Raw genomic sequence first — 13,524 nt, 5'->3', positions numbered from 1 at the left:
TGTATTATTTTCCCTTATAATGGTTATAAGGGAAAATAATAGCATTCTTAATACAGAATGCTTACTAAAATGTGGCTTTTAGGTGTTAAAAAAAATAATAATTAACTCACCTCATCCTGTTGTTCGCACAGCCGGCATCATCATCTTTCTTCTTCTTCTTTCAGGACCTGCAAAAGGACCTTTGATGACGTAATCGCGCTCACCACTTGGTGAGCGCGGTGACGTCAGCGCAGGTCCTGCTGAATGAAGATAGAAGATTTCTATCTTCATTTAGCAGGACCTGCACTGACGTCACCGCGCTCACCACGTGGTGAGTGCGATTACATCATCAAAAAGGTCCTTTGGCAGGTCCTGAAAGAAGAAGAAAGAAGATGATGCCAGCTGTGCGAACAACAAGATGAGGAGAGTTAATTTTATATTTTTTAACCCCTGAAGCCACATTTTAGTAAGCATTCTGTATTAACCATGTTATAAGGGAAAATAATAAAATATACAGAACACCTAACCCAAACCCGAACTTCAGTGAAGAAGTCCGGGTTGGGGTCTTGGTACCACAATCAGTTTTTTCTCACGCGCGTGCAAACCACATTACGCGATAAAAGCTGAACATCGGAACGCAATCGTAGTCAAAACTGACTGCAATTGTGTACCTACTCGCATGATTTTGCCTGATCGCAGATGCAACGCATCCGGACCCGCTCATCTGCAAGGGGCCTTAATGAGCTCACCTACCAGTATGTAGCTTTACTTCCCTATTTTTACTTTTCACCATAATCCCAAACTTTAAACCTCAAAGTGCTTCTTTAATAAGTTACAAGAACAAGTTGTAACCCACTGCATATGCCAGATCTGGCTATTTAAACAGAGATGAGAACCTAGCCCATGGGCTTCTATCAGTGAGCTCCTGAATTACCCCACCCAGTCTTCATGATGCAATTACTGATGACCTATAAACCTGATAACTGTGGTTTTAAAGCAAATTATATAACTACAACAGAACTGCATTTTTATTATTTGTAAATTATGCAAGTAAGGATAGAGCCATATATTCCAGCAAGTAAATGAGAAGACCATGGTGGGCCTCAGTGGATCCAAATGGCTTAAGCAGAGGAGAAAGAATGGCATAAATGATGGCCACCAAATAAGACAGGACCAAATATTTAGCCAGTATTGAAGTTTAGATACATCTATGGTTGAGTCTCACCTAATATGAAGTAATAAGCCGTAGTCACAAGTTTGTAATGTATGCACAGATGTACTGGAGTGATCACTATGGCTTCACAGCAAGCAGTTCAGCAGGAAACATGCTTCTGTGACCAAAAAAAATTAAATAAAAATATATATATATATAAAAAAAAAAATTGTAGTTCCAGTGGCTATAAAATAAAAAATTGAAGCAAGTTTGTGGTTGATCTCCATAAAAAAAAAAAAAAAATCCTATTGTGTTTTACAACTCCTACGCTGACCTACGTGTCTCCATGATAACAGACTAAGAGATTCCATGTAGTTTGGTCCTGCAATCATACTACCTTCTAGCTGTTCTCTACTTTTTGCCAACACATATTTGGTAGGAGGCAGATGGAACAGAGAATGACTGAAGGATTGGTCTACACCAAGCATGTCAAACTCAAAGGCTAACATGGGCCAAAAAAACAAAATTTAAGTTTATGTGGGCCGCATCAAAAAAAAATAAAAAAAATCGTACATTTTCATAGAACAACATTGTTGTTTCATGACTGCTGACCCCCAACATCCCGTTGCCCAATAACGGGGGATCTGTGGATGGCGCTGTTATGGGGGATCTGTGGATGGCGCTGTTATGGGGGATCTGTGGATGGCGCTGTTATGGGGGATCTGTGGATGGCGCTGTTATGGGGGATCTGTGGATGGCGCTGTTATGGGGGATCTGTGGATGGCGCTGTTATGGGGGATCTGTGGATGGCGCTGTTATGGGGGATCTGTGGATGGCGCTGTTATGGGGGATCTGTGGATGGTGCTGTTATGGGGGATCTGTGGATGGCGCTGTTATGGGGGATCTGTGGATGGCACTGTTATGGGGGATCTGTGGATGGCACTGTTATGTGGGATCTGTGGATGGCACTGTTATGGGGGATCTGTGGATGGCACTGTTATGGGGGATCTGTGGATGGCACTGTTATGGGGGATCTGTGGATGGCACTGTTATGGGATATCTGTGGATGGCATTGTTATGGGGTGGGGGATCTGTGGATGGCGCTGTTATGGGGGATCTGTGGATGGCGCTGTTATGGGGGATCTGTGGATGGCGCTGTTATGGGGGAACTGTGGATGGCGCTGTTATGGGGGATCTGTGGATGGCGCTGTTATGGGGGATCTGTGGATGGCGCTGTTATGGGGGTTCTGTGGATGGCGCTGTTATGGGGGATCTGTGGATGGCGCTGTTATGGGGGATCTGTGGATGGCGCTGTTATGGGGGATCTGTGGATGGCGCTGTTATGGGGGATCTGTGGATGGCGCTGTTATGGGGGATCTGTGGATGGCGCTGTTATGGGGGATCTGTGGATGGCGCTGTTATGGGGGATCTGTGGATGGCGCTGTTATGGGGGATCTGTGGATGGCGCTGTTATGGGGGATCTGTGGATGGCGCTGTTATGGGGGATCTGTGGATGGCGCTGTTATGGGGGATCTGTGGATGGCACTGTTATGGGGATCTGTGGATGGCACTGTTATGGGGGATCTGTGGATGGCACTGTTATGGGGGATCTGTGGATGGCACTGTTATGGGGGATCTGTGGATGGCACTGTTATGGGGGATCTGTGGATGGCACTGTTATGGGGGATCTGTGGATGGCACTGTTATGGGGGATCTGTGGATGGCACTGTTATGGGGGATCTGTGGATGGCACTGTTATGGGGGATCTGTGGATGGCACTGTTATGGGGGATCTGTGGATGGCACTGTTATGGGGGATCTGTGGATGGCACTGTTATGGGGGATCTGTGGATGGCACTGTTATGGGGGATCTGTGGATGGTACTGCTATGGGGTGGGATATCTGTGGATGGCATTGTTATGGGGTGGGGGGATCTGTGGATGGCATTGTTATGGGGTGGGGGATCTGTGGATGGTGCTGTTATGGGGGGATCTGTGGATGGCATTGTTATGAGGTGGGGGATCTGTGGATGGAACTGTTATGGGGTGGGATATCTGTGGATGGTACTGCTATGGGGTGGGATATCTGTGGATGGCATTGTTATGGGGTGGGGGGATCTGTGGATGGCATTGTTATGGGGTGGGGGATCTGTGGATGGCATTGTTATGGGGTGGGGGATATGTGGATGGTGCTGTTATGGGGGATCTGTGGATGGCATTGTTATGAGGTGGGGGATCTGTGGATGGAACTGTTATGGGGTGGGATATCTGTGGATGGTACTGCTATGGGGTGGGATATCTGTGGATGGCATTGTTATGGGGTGGGGGGGATCTGTGGATGGCATTGTTATGGGGTGGGGGGATCTGTGGATGGTGCTGTTATGGGGGATCTGTGGATGGCATTGTTATGAGGTGGGGGATCTGTGGATGGAACTGTTATGGGGTGGGATATCTGTGGATGGTACTGCTATGGGGTGGGATATCTGTGGATGGCATTGTTATGAGGTGGGGATCTGTGGATGGAACTGTTATGGGGTGGGATATCTGTGGATGGTACTGCTATGGGGTGGGATATCTGTGGATGGCATTGTTATGAGGTGGGGGGATCTGTGGATGGAACTGTTATGGGGGGATCTGTGGATGACACTGCTATATGTCATCCACAGATCCCCCTCATAACAGTGTCCCCCAATACACCGGCCCTCTGCTCACCGAAGTATTTATAAACGTGAATCCTTATCCTGTTATTAAGTTGAACTAACGCTGCGCTCTCCCATGTTCCCATGTTCCCCTGTATCAGTACAGCACTTACGAACACGCTTCCATAGCAGGCAGAGCGGACGGCACCAGTAACGTCACTCACTGACGTCGCGCGTCTGCTCCGCCTGCTTCATTCATAAAGTGGGCGGAGCAGGCGCTCGACGTCAGTGAGTGACGTTACTGCTGCCGTCCGCTCTGCCTGCTATTGAAGCTTAAGTAAGTTCTATGGGGATACAGGGGAACATGGGAACATGGGAGAGGGCAGCGTTAGTTCAACTTAATAACAGGATAAGGATTCACGTTTATAAATACTTTGGTGAGCGACGGGGCCCGGTGTAAGAGTACAGTGACTGCACCGGGCCCCGCCCCTAGTTACGGACTCCAGCCCCTCCTCTCTCCCGGCTCATACATAGCAGTCTGCGATGCTGCATCTTTGCCGGGCCGCATGTTTGACACCCATGGTCTACACAGTGTCAGTTTTAGTTTGTTACCATGGAGACACATAAGTCTACATAGGAGCTGTTGACACAAAATAGGAGATTTTTCTGATGAAGGTTGTTTGTCTTAAGACCCACAAACCAAAATTGGTTGCCAAGGAAGACATAGCATTTTAACATAAAAAAAGTTAGTCAAAATTAGCAACCTGACCTATGGTCATCAACCATTTCACTTCCTCCTACTTGTTGCAGATGACAAATAGTGCTCCATGTTGCGGATGACAAATAGTGCTCCACTTAATGACTGGCTTCAGTGGTGACATGCTCCTTGAGGCCACATCCCTGCTGAAGCCAGTCATTGGCTAAAGCACTGCATGTGACCATGCCTATGGCCAGCAGGATGTAAACAGTGAGGGGACCAAAAAATGGAGATAGTGGATCAGTAAGTATGAATCTTCTTTTTTGGAAGGCAGGATGAAGACATTTATTTCTGAAACATCCCTTTAAAGCACATGCCATTTAGACTTTGTTTTAAGGTTGGCAACTATGTTCTTCCATGTATTCATAAACGTCTTTTAAGCAAGATTAATATTTAGTATTTTCTAGAACAGAGTGCAGTCACCCTGGGGGAACAGAAGAAGCAAACAGAAAAACCAAGCCATGTGTTACACTAATGTCTTCTGAGTTCTTGGAAACATTAACAACAAAACGAGCTCGGACTGAGTCCGTTAGATCAGTTAAGGTGACCATTCCAAGAAATATTAGAATTCAAATGCTGACAGTGAAAGTCTGTCCCTACAAGGAGGCTATATTGATCAAACGAATGTTAGCTGGACCCTCTGATCTTCGTGTGACTGGCCAACCATCAAATCTTTATGGGGATGTTCACACTTCCTGACAGCATATTTGGGAAAGAAAATCCATACTGGATTTTAACAAGCAAGATGAATTGAAGACAGTGTGTGATCTCCATCTTCTAGTGAATGCAGCCGAGCTGCGCCCATGCCATGCAACCGATAGCAATGGCGTCACAGGTCTAGGGTAAGCAATGAAAAAGCTGCGGTGCAGGGCCTTCTCAAACAGCTGATTGGGAGGGATCCCAGTTGTCGGACCACTCCATCTCTCCCTGGAGCTGATCAGTGACCGGAGGGCACACCCTCTCTTCCTCCGGTGCACTCCCTGGAGTGCAAGCTCCTGACTGGTGGCAGTTGGGGTTCCCTTGATAGTAGATTGTTGGTAGTGTGCAAGGCAGGAGTGTGGATGCAGGAGCCAGTGGATAGTGGAGTCAATAACCAGGCCCATTGCTTGGAATAAAGACTATTCATTGAAGTCGATGATGGGGATTGTAGTACAAGTAGCAACAAGGCACCGTTCCAAAGTGTATCACACTGCAATATTCTCTCAATAGCAGCATATGGACAACGACAATGATGGAGGTTATAGTACCCTCTCTCTCTCTAGTCTCTCAGCAGAACCACAAGCATGCAATGAGGTTCTTAGGCAAGCAAAGCAGGAAAGGGAGGTGGATGTTATTGTCCATAATGGGACAAATGATCTTGCTTGCAATGAGGTTTCAAAGGTGAAGGAAGCTTTTCACACACTTGGTAATGATATACGGGAGGTTGCATCAACTGTTTCATTCTCTGCAGTTTTGCCTGTGCATAACCTTCAGCATGACAGAAAGATGCGCATTAAGGAATTCAATGTATGGCTGGGCGATTGGTGTCTGAACCAAGGGTTTGGCTTTGTGTCTCATGTTAGCTCTCGTTGGAATGGACAAGAACTGTACAAGAAAGATGCATCTTTCTCTCAAGGGAACGAATGTCCTCAATGAACAGTTCAAAGTATTTGCTAAGGAGCATCTAAACTAAGAAAGGGGGGCAAAAGAGTGTCCGACTGTCCCCTGGAACAATGCCAGAAGATGCCAGTAGGACATAGGTTAAGAAATGACAAGCTCAGAGTCTTGTCTACAAATGCTCGCAGTTTAGGGAAAAAGATCAATGAACTTGAGGCTATAATGGCATCTCAGAATATAGATGTAGTGGCTGTTACTGAGACGTGGTTCAATGGGAGTAATGACTGGGATATAACAATACCAGGGTTCTCTCTATATAGGAAAGACATAGAAGGCAAGAAAGGGGGAGGGGTGACCCTGTATGTGAAAGATAGCATAAAATCTAATTTAATACAAGTTAGCGAGACCAATTTAGAGTCAGTTTGGGTTATGTTGCAGCTTGATAATCATAAGGTAACTCGTGTAGGTGTGATATATAGACCACCTAGCCAAGTCAAAGAATTAGATGATCTACTAGTGAGGAAATAGCTAAAATGATATTGAAAGGGGAAGTTATCATTATGGGAGACTTTAATCCTCCTGATGTAAACTGGAAAACCAAAAGGCTAGTTCTGCCAGGAGTACAGATATTCTAAATTCCCTACTGGGATTATCTCTACAGCAAGTAGTTGAGGAGCCAAACCGGAAGGAGGCCATTTTAGATTTAGTCTTCACAAATGGGAATTTGGTATCTGATATTACTGTAGGGGAAAGCTTGGGATCTAGTGATCACCAGTCAGTGTGGTTTACTATAAGTACAGTGACTGAGTCACACCACACAAAAACAAAAGTTTTAGAAAAACTTACTTTTATAAAAGTAGTTTAGAGGTATACGAGTCCCTATCAGATTGGAACAGTTTCAATGGAGTCCAGGAGAAATTGGACTACTTAAAAGTGGCACTATTGAAGGCAACAGATAATTGCATTAGGCTTATCAGTCAAAGCAAAAAAAAGGAAGAGATCACTGTGGTACTCAGCAGAAGTGGCTAAAAACATTAAAAACAAAAAGATAGCATTTAGTAATTCTAAAAAAAAAAAAAAAAAAAAACACACGAGGATGACAAGCAAATTTATAAGATTAGTCAGAGAGAGAGGCCAAGCAAGTTATAAGAGCTTCTAAAGCACAGGCAGAAGAGAAATTACCATATTTTTCGCCCTATAAGACGCACCGGCCCATAAGACGCACCTAGGTTTTTGAGGAGGAAAATAAGAAAATAAATATTTTGAACCAATAGGTGTGCTTTTGAACTAATTGTGGTCTGTGGGTGACGCACACTTATTGGGGGATCTGTGGGTGACGCACACTTATTGGGGGATCTGTGGGTGACGCACACTTATTGGGGGATCTGTGGGTGACGCACACTTATTGGGGGATCTGTGGGTGACGCACACTTATTGGGGGATCTGTGGGTGACGCACACTTATTGGGGGATCTGTGGGTGACACTTATTGGGGGATCTGTGGGTGATACTTATTGGGGGATCTGTGGGTGACACTTATGGGGGATCTGTGGGTGACACTTATGGGGGATCTGTGGGTGACACTTATGGGGGATCTGTGGGTGACACTTATGGGGGTCTCTGGATGGTACTGTTATGGGGATCTGTGTATGACAGTTATGGGGGGGGGGGATCTGTGGATGACACATATATGGCATCTTATGCTATGTATCATCCACAGATCCCCTCCATAACAGTTTCCCTGTAGTGAATGACCCTCAATACAGGGGGTGGAGGTCGCATCTGCTTTTATAATGACAGCGGGGCCCGTGCAGTGACTGTATTCTACTACACGGGCCCGCTCACTGTATAATCGTATCTGTAATAGTTAATTATGTATATACCGGTAATCGCATAATTAGCGCTACTTACAACTACAAGCGCTCGGTAGGTAGCAGAGAGGAGGGAGGAGGCAGGCCGGGAGGACGGGTGCTGGCAGCGCGAGTCACTACGTCACGCGCCTGCGCCGCCTGCCGACACATTCTATGTTTATTAATTCCTTCTGCAGTTCCTGGACTGAGGGATCTCAGAGATGGAGAGCTTTCAAGACTAAGGCCCCTTTCACACGGGCGAGTATTCCGCGCGGATGCGATGCGCGAGTTGAACGCATTGCACCCGCACTGAATCCTGACCCATTCATTTCTATGGGGCTGTGCACACGAGCGGTGATTTTCACGCATCACTTGTGCGTTGCGTGAAAATCGCAGCATGCTCCTCTTTGTGCGTTTTTCATGTAACGCAGGCCCCATAGAAATGAATGGGGTTGCGTGAAAATCGCAAGCATCCGCAAGCAAGTGCGGATGCGGTGCGATTTTCACGCACGGTTGCTAGGAGACGATCGGGATGGAGACCCGATCATTATTATTTCCCCTTATAACATGGTTATAAGGGAAAATAATAGAATTCTGAATACAGAATGCATAGTAAAATAGGGCAAGAGGGGTTTAAAAAAAAAAAAAAAAAAAAAAAAAAAATTATAATTTAACTCACCTTAATCCACTTGCTCGCGCAGCCAGCTTCTCTTCGGTCTTCTTTTTTGCTGTGTGCAGGAAAAGGACCTGTGGTGACGTCACTCCGGTCATCACATGGGCCGTCACATGATCTTTTACCATGGTGACGGACCATGTGATGACCGGAGTGACGTCACCACAGGTCCTTTTCCTGCACACAGCAAAAAAGAAGACAGAAGAGAAGCCGGGCTGCGCGAGCAAGTGGATTAAGGTGAGTTAAATTATAATTTTTTAACCCCTCCAGCGCTATTGTACTATGCATTCTGTATTAAGAATGCTATTTTCCCTTATAACCATGTTATAAGGGAAAATAATACAATCTACCCAGCACCTAACCCAAACCCAAACTTCTGTGAAGAAGTTCGGGTTTGGGTAACAAACATGCCGATTTTTCTCACGCGAGTGCAAAACGCATTACAAGGTTTTGCACTCGCGCTGAAAAATCGCGCATGTTCCAGCAACGCACCCGCACCTTTTGCCCCAACGCCCGTGTGAAAGAGGCCTAAGGGTACTTTCACACTTGCGTTGTTTGAGTCCGGCAGGCAGTACCGTTGCCTGAACTGACTGCCTGATCAGGCAAACTGTATGCAAACGGATGTCATTTTTTCTGACTGACCAGGCATTTTTCAGACTGATCAGGATCCTGATCAGTCTGAAAAAATGCCTGGTCAGAAAAATGCATTGCAATACCGGATCCGTTTTTCCGGTGTCATCAGGCAAAACGGATCCGGTATTTTTTTTTTTCATATTTAAAAGGTCTGCGCATGCGCAGACCGGAAGGACAGGTCCGGCATTCCGGTATTTTGAATGCCGGATCCGGCACTAATACATTCCTATGGAAAAAAATGCCGGATCTGGCATTCAGGCAAGTCTTCAGTTTTTTTTCGCCGGAGATAAAACCGTAGGATGCTACGGTTTTCTCTTTTGCCTGATCAGTCAAAATGACTGAACTGAAGACATCCTGATGCATCCTGAACGGATTGCTCTCCATTCAGAATGCATGGGGATATGCCTGATCAGTTCTTTTCCGAAATAGAGCCCCTGTGACGGAACTCTATGCCGGAAAATAAAAACGCTAATGTGAAAGTAGCCTAAGACTACTTAACTAACCACGGGGCAGATCCAGGTCTATTACCCTGGACACCCTGACATAGTGATCCAAGGTGTTAACCCTTTGTGGTCCACACAGTGCTATTAAGAACACAGACATAACAAATCATAACATTTAACTCACCAATATAACATTACAGCAATTAACCCTTCAGAGGTGGTCTATGTGCCTACATCAACATGTCGGTGTACACACGTTGATGGCTCCAGAATTAGAGGACTACATGCTAACTACATAAGCTATATATAGCCTTGCCCACAATCTTTCCAAACACATTGCAAATTGATCCGGGGATGGAAGACAAAAGTTTCTAACATCAAGTCTGGGCATAAGTGAAACATTTCATGGATGTGAAGCTAGTAAGAAAATGAATGACTGTGGCTGGAAATGTTGTGGCTGTGTAAACCACTCATGTCTGAGGCTTAGCAGACCAAATAGAATACTTTACTAAAGGGACAGCTATACACAGGCTCTTACAGTAAAGCAAGTATAACAGTATTCTGTTCTAAAATATGCTTCACACAGAATCCATGCTTTATAAGACCTTAAAGCGACCCTCCCATTTAAGAAAAATAAAATTCAAATTAACTGGGGAACAAACAGAGCACTTAGCTGGTGACCTTTTCAGTTGCAAATCCGCCAATTCTTGTCTCTTCTGCCATCCAAGATGACCACACAACTTCTCAAACTATCGGATACACATTTCACATTGGTAGCCCAAGACACTTCCTACGTGTCCAGCCTTGCCCCTGGATTGGCCAGGACTGTTCATGCTGGTTACAAGGGCTGAAGGATGTGTCTTGGACTACCAAATGCATAATGTACATCAGGCAGTCTAAGAAGCAGTGCGGCCAACTTCGATGGCAGAAGAGGAGTGGAGAAACGGAGGGTTGCTTTAAAGGGAGTCTTTCCCCAAATATGACCATTACAGACCACTCAGATCAGGTTCTCCATTACTTCCCCAGATTACTATGGTACCTTTCATATTGCAGGCCATCGCCGATTTGCTCCCAAAAACACTTTTATACCATATGGTAATTAGGTTCTGAAGGTGCCCAGGCCCCTCCGCGCTTTGCTTACCAAACCCCTCCTCTTTCACCCCTCTGGCCCGCCCTTGTTTAATCTGATTACCTCCTCCTCTAATTAACATATGGTATAAAAGTGTTTTTTGGAGCAAATCGGCGATGGACTGCAATATGAAAGGTACTATAGTAATCTGGGGAAAGTAATGGAGAACCTGATCTGAGTGGTCTGTAATGGTCATATTTAGTGAAAGACTCCCTTTAAGATTTTTATACAGTAAATGACATTAAGAACTTCAGATCTGGATCTTACGGAATACGGCAACCCTTAACTACATAGAGGCCCAGTCCATAAGAAGGCCGCTGATGTAAGGTCATGTAACCAGGCAAATTGCCTCCATGTGATGTTTCTCTATTCACACTGCAGCGGCACAAAACCTCCAACAGAACAGTGTAGATACAGTGTATTTCAATGGATGAGACATCACATGGAAGTGATTTGCCTGGTCACATGACCCTCCATCAGCAGCCATTTTATGGACAAGACCTCTGTGTGGACAGCAGACTTGGACAACAAAGGGGCATACCTAACGAAACATAGAAAATGGTGCAGAATTTCAGCAAAGGCTATATTAGTAAGTGCCATATGGTCATCTTACAGACACACTGGTCGACAGTAGCCAACCCCTTTTAGGTCAAGGCAATAAAAAAAGAAAAGAAAAAGGCGTGTTATTCCAAGGGTGGTTACAGTAAATAGAGGAGTCCAGAATACTTCTGATTTCATGTTATTTTGGGTAGACCCTCTAAGGGTAGTGAATTTACAAAACCAAAAATGTTAATATCAAAGCTGGCCAAACAATTTTAATAGCAGTTGGCTGAACATTCACTTGGCCGACAGCTATTGTATTCTAATGAACTCCCCTCAACATATGCTATGCATTTAATGCACATAGTGCTTGTGCGCCAGTCCCGCTGAAATTAGAGGGGTCGGCCAACCTAAGGCCTATTCACACAACCATATTTTTAGTCTGCATATGATCAGCATACTGGGTCAACGCAAAAAAAAAAAAAAAAGAAAAAAAAAAGGATGCAACACAGACATCATCTGTATTTTTGGTGGATCCTCATCTTGCAGACTGCAAAACACATTTGTACGAGATAGGCCCAATGTAGTTTTTCCACAGCAGAAAGTCAGCAGCATAGCTGACAGAAGTTTGATGTGGATTTCAGCCTTTTGCATTTCCATTGCAAAGGGCGAAATCTGCAGAATACATTGAAATGTTGCAGATTTAAAGGGAATGTATCATCAGAAAATGACCTATTGTTTAAAACATTTTTATGTAAAAATAATATTTTTTTATGTAAGAACATTTGTTATATTTTTACATTTTCCATGTCATAAAAAAAAAGAAAAAAAAAAAAAAAGAAAAAAAACTGAAAACCCTGCAGTTTTTGCACTGGCCACTAAGCCAAATAATAGGCGCCACTTCTTGGTCTGTACATATCACTTTACTGCAGTTATCTGCTGATCATCATAGGCAGGATTACAATGACAGATATATACAGTATTATTTATTACCAAAGTGCCATTCCATGGCGCAGTACATAGATAAGGGGTTTACATACATAATAAAAAAAACACAATAGGTACAATAAGCATGAACAAGGACCCTGCCCACAAGGGCTTACAATCTCTCATATATATATATATATATATATATATATATATATATATATCTATATCTATCTCTATCTATATCTATCTCTATCTATATATATATATATATATATATATATATTTTTATATTATATTTTATAAGAAGGAACAAGGGGCCATCATTTATGTTCAGTACGCGTCACCGAGGTTCCCCGCAGATTGCAGTCTGACACTTCAGCTGTTTAGTATGGCTGTAAAACTGATCCGGTAGCCAGAGTGCTGGGTGGGTGGCTACGCCCCACAACACAGGCCAGGTCTTGGGAGGCTTATAAAAAGCAGTCATACTGTCAGGTGGGGTGCATTATCCTCCATCTTACAGTGAAGCTGTGGAGTCTCTGCGTTTTGGGATCTGAAGATGTGTGCCGTGCAAAAGGGCTGAGAGCCGCATGCTGGAAAACAGGCCCCTAAAGTCCGCTGATGAAAAACTGCTAACAAGGTGAATGTTTTTGTTCTGTGGACTTTCCATGGTGTGAACGAACACCAAGACTGTGAACTGTCATTTTGTTTTGCCTTCTGTGTGAATAAACACTGAACTGTTTAGTTAAAGACTTTGTGATTGCCTCTATACTGCGTCCGCTAACCTGCCTACCAAAGCGAATCCTCAATATAATATAATATAATATATGGTATATATATTTTTTTTTATGAAATTTTTTTTTTTTTAAACGGCATTCTATTACATCCTGACAGACAGTGTGTACTAGGCGCCATAACATGACAGGTCTGGGGGACTTCAGAAAGCCATAGTTGTTATTGGCCGTGGCATCTGAGGGGTTCCAGTGGTGGGATACCACTAAACAGTTTGATGAGCATTCAAGATCTCTGAATGACAGAAAGCAGAGATTTTAAAAACTAAGTGAATCAGAATATATAAGGGAAATTTGTATGGCAAGAGCTACAGACTGGAGACCACAGAGATAACAGATCCAAAGATGGTCCCAGTCACTAGGTTTATGGTCAGCCACCTTATAACAAGAAATCTGAAGCATTACACAGATCTTGAA

General features: G+C 44.3%; 1 protein-coding gene across 3 annotated transcripts in view; it reads right to left on the bottom strand.

The window, feature by feature from the left end:
• Positions 1-13,524, bottom strand: part of LOC121003706 (transmembrane protein 150A-like) — a 133,640-nt gene that overhangs the window by 71,146 nt on the left and 48,970 nt on the right. The gene's annotated exons all lie outside the window — the stretch shown is intronic.

This window comes from Bufo bufo, chromosome 6 (assembly GCF_905171765.1).
Source record: "Bufo bufo chromosome 6, aBufBuf1.1, whole genome shotgun sequence".
Lineage (NCBI taxonomy): Eukaryota > Metazoa > Chordata > Amphibia > Anura > Bufonidae > Bufo > Bufo bufo.
Note: the sequence above shows the minus strand (reverse complement) of the source record. Positions and strands in the feature narration are given on the sequence as shown.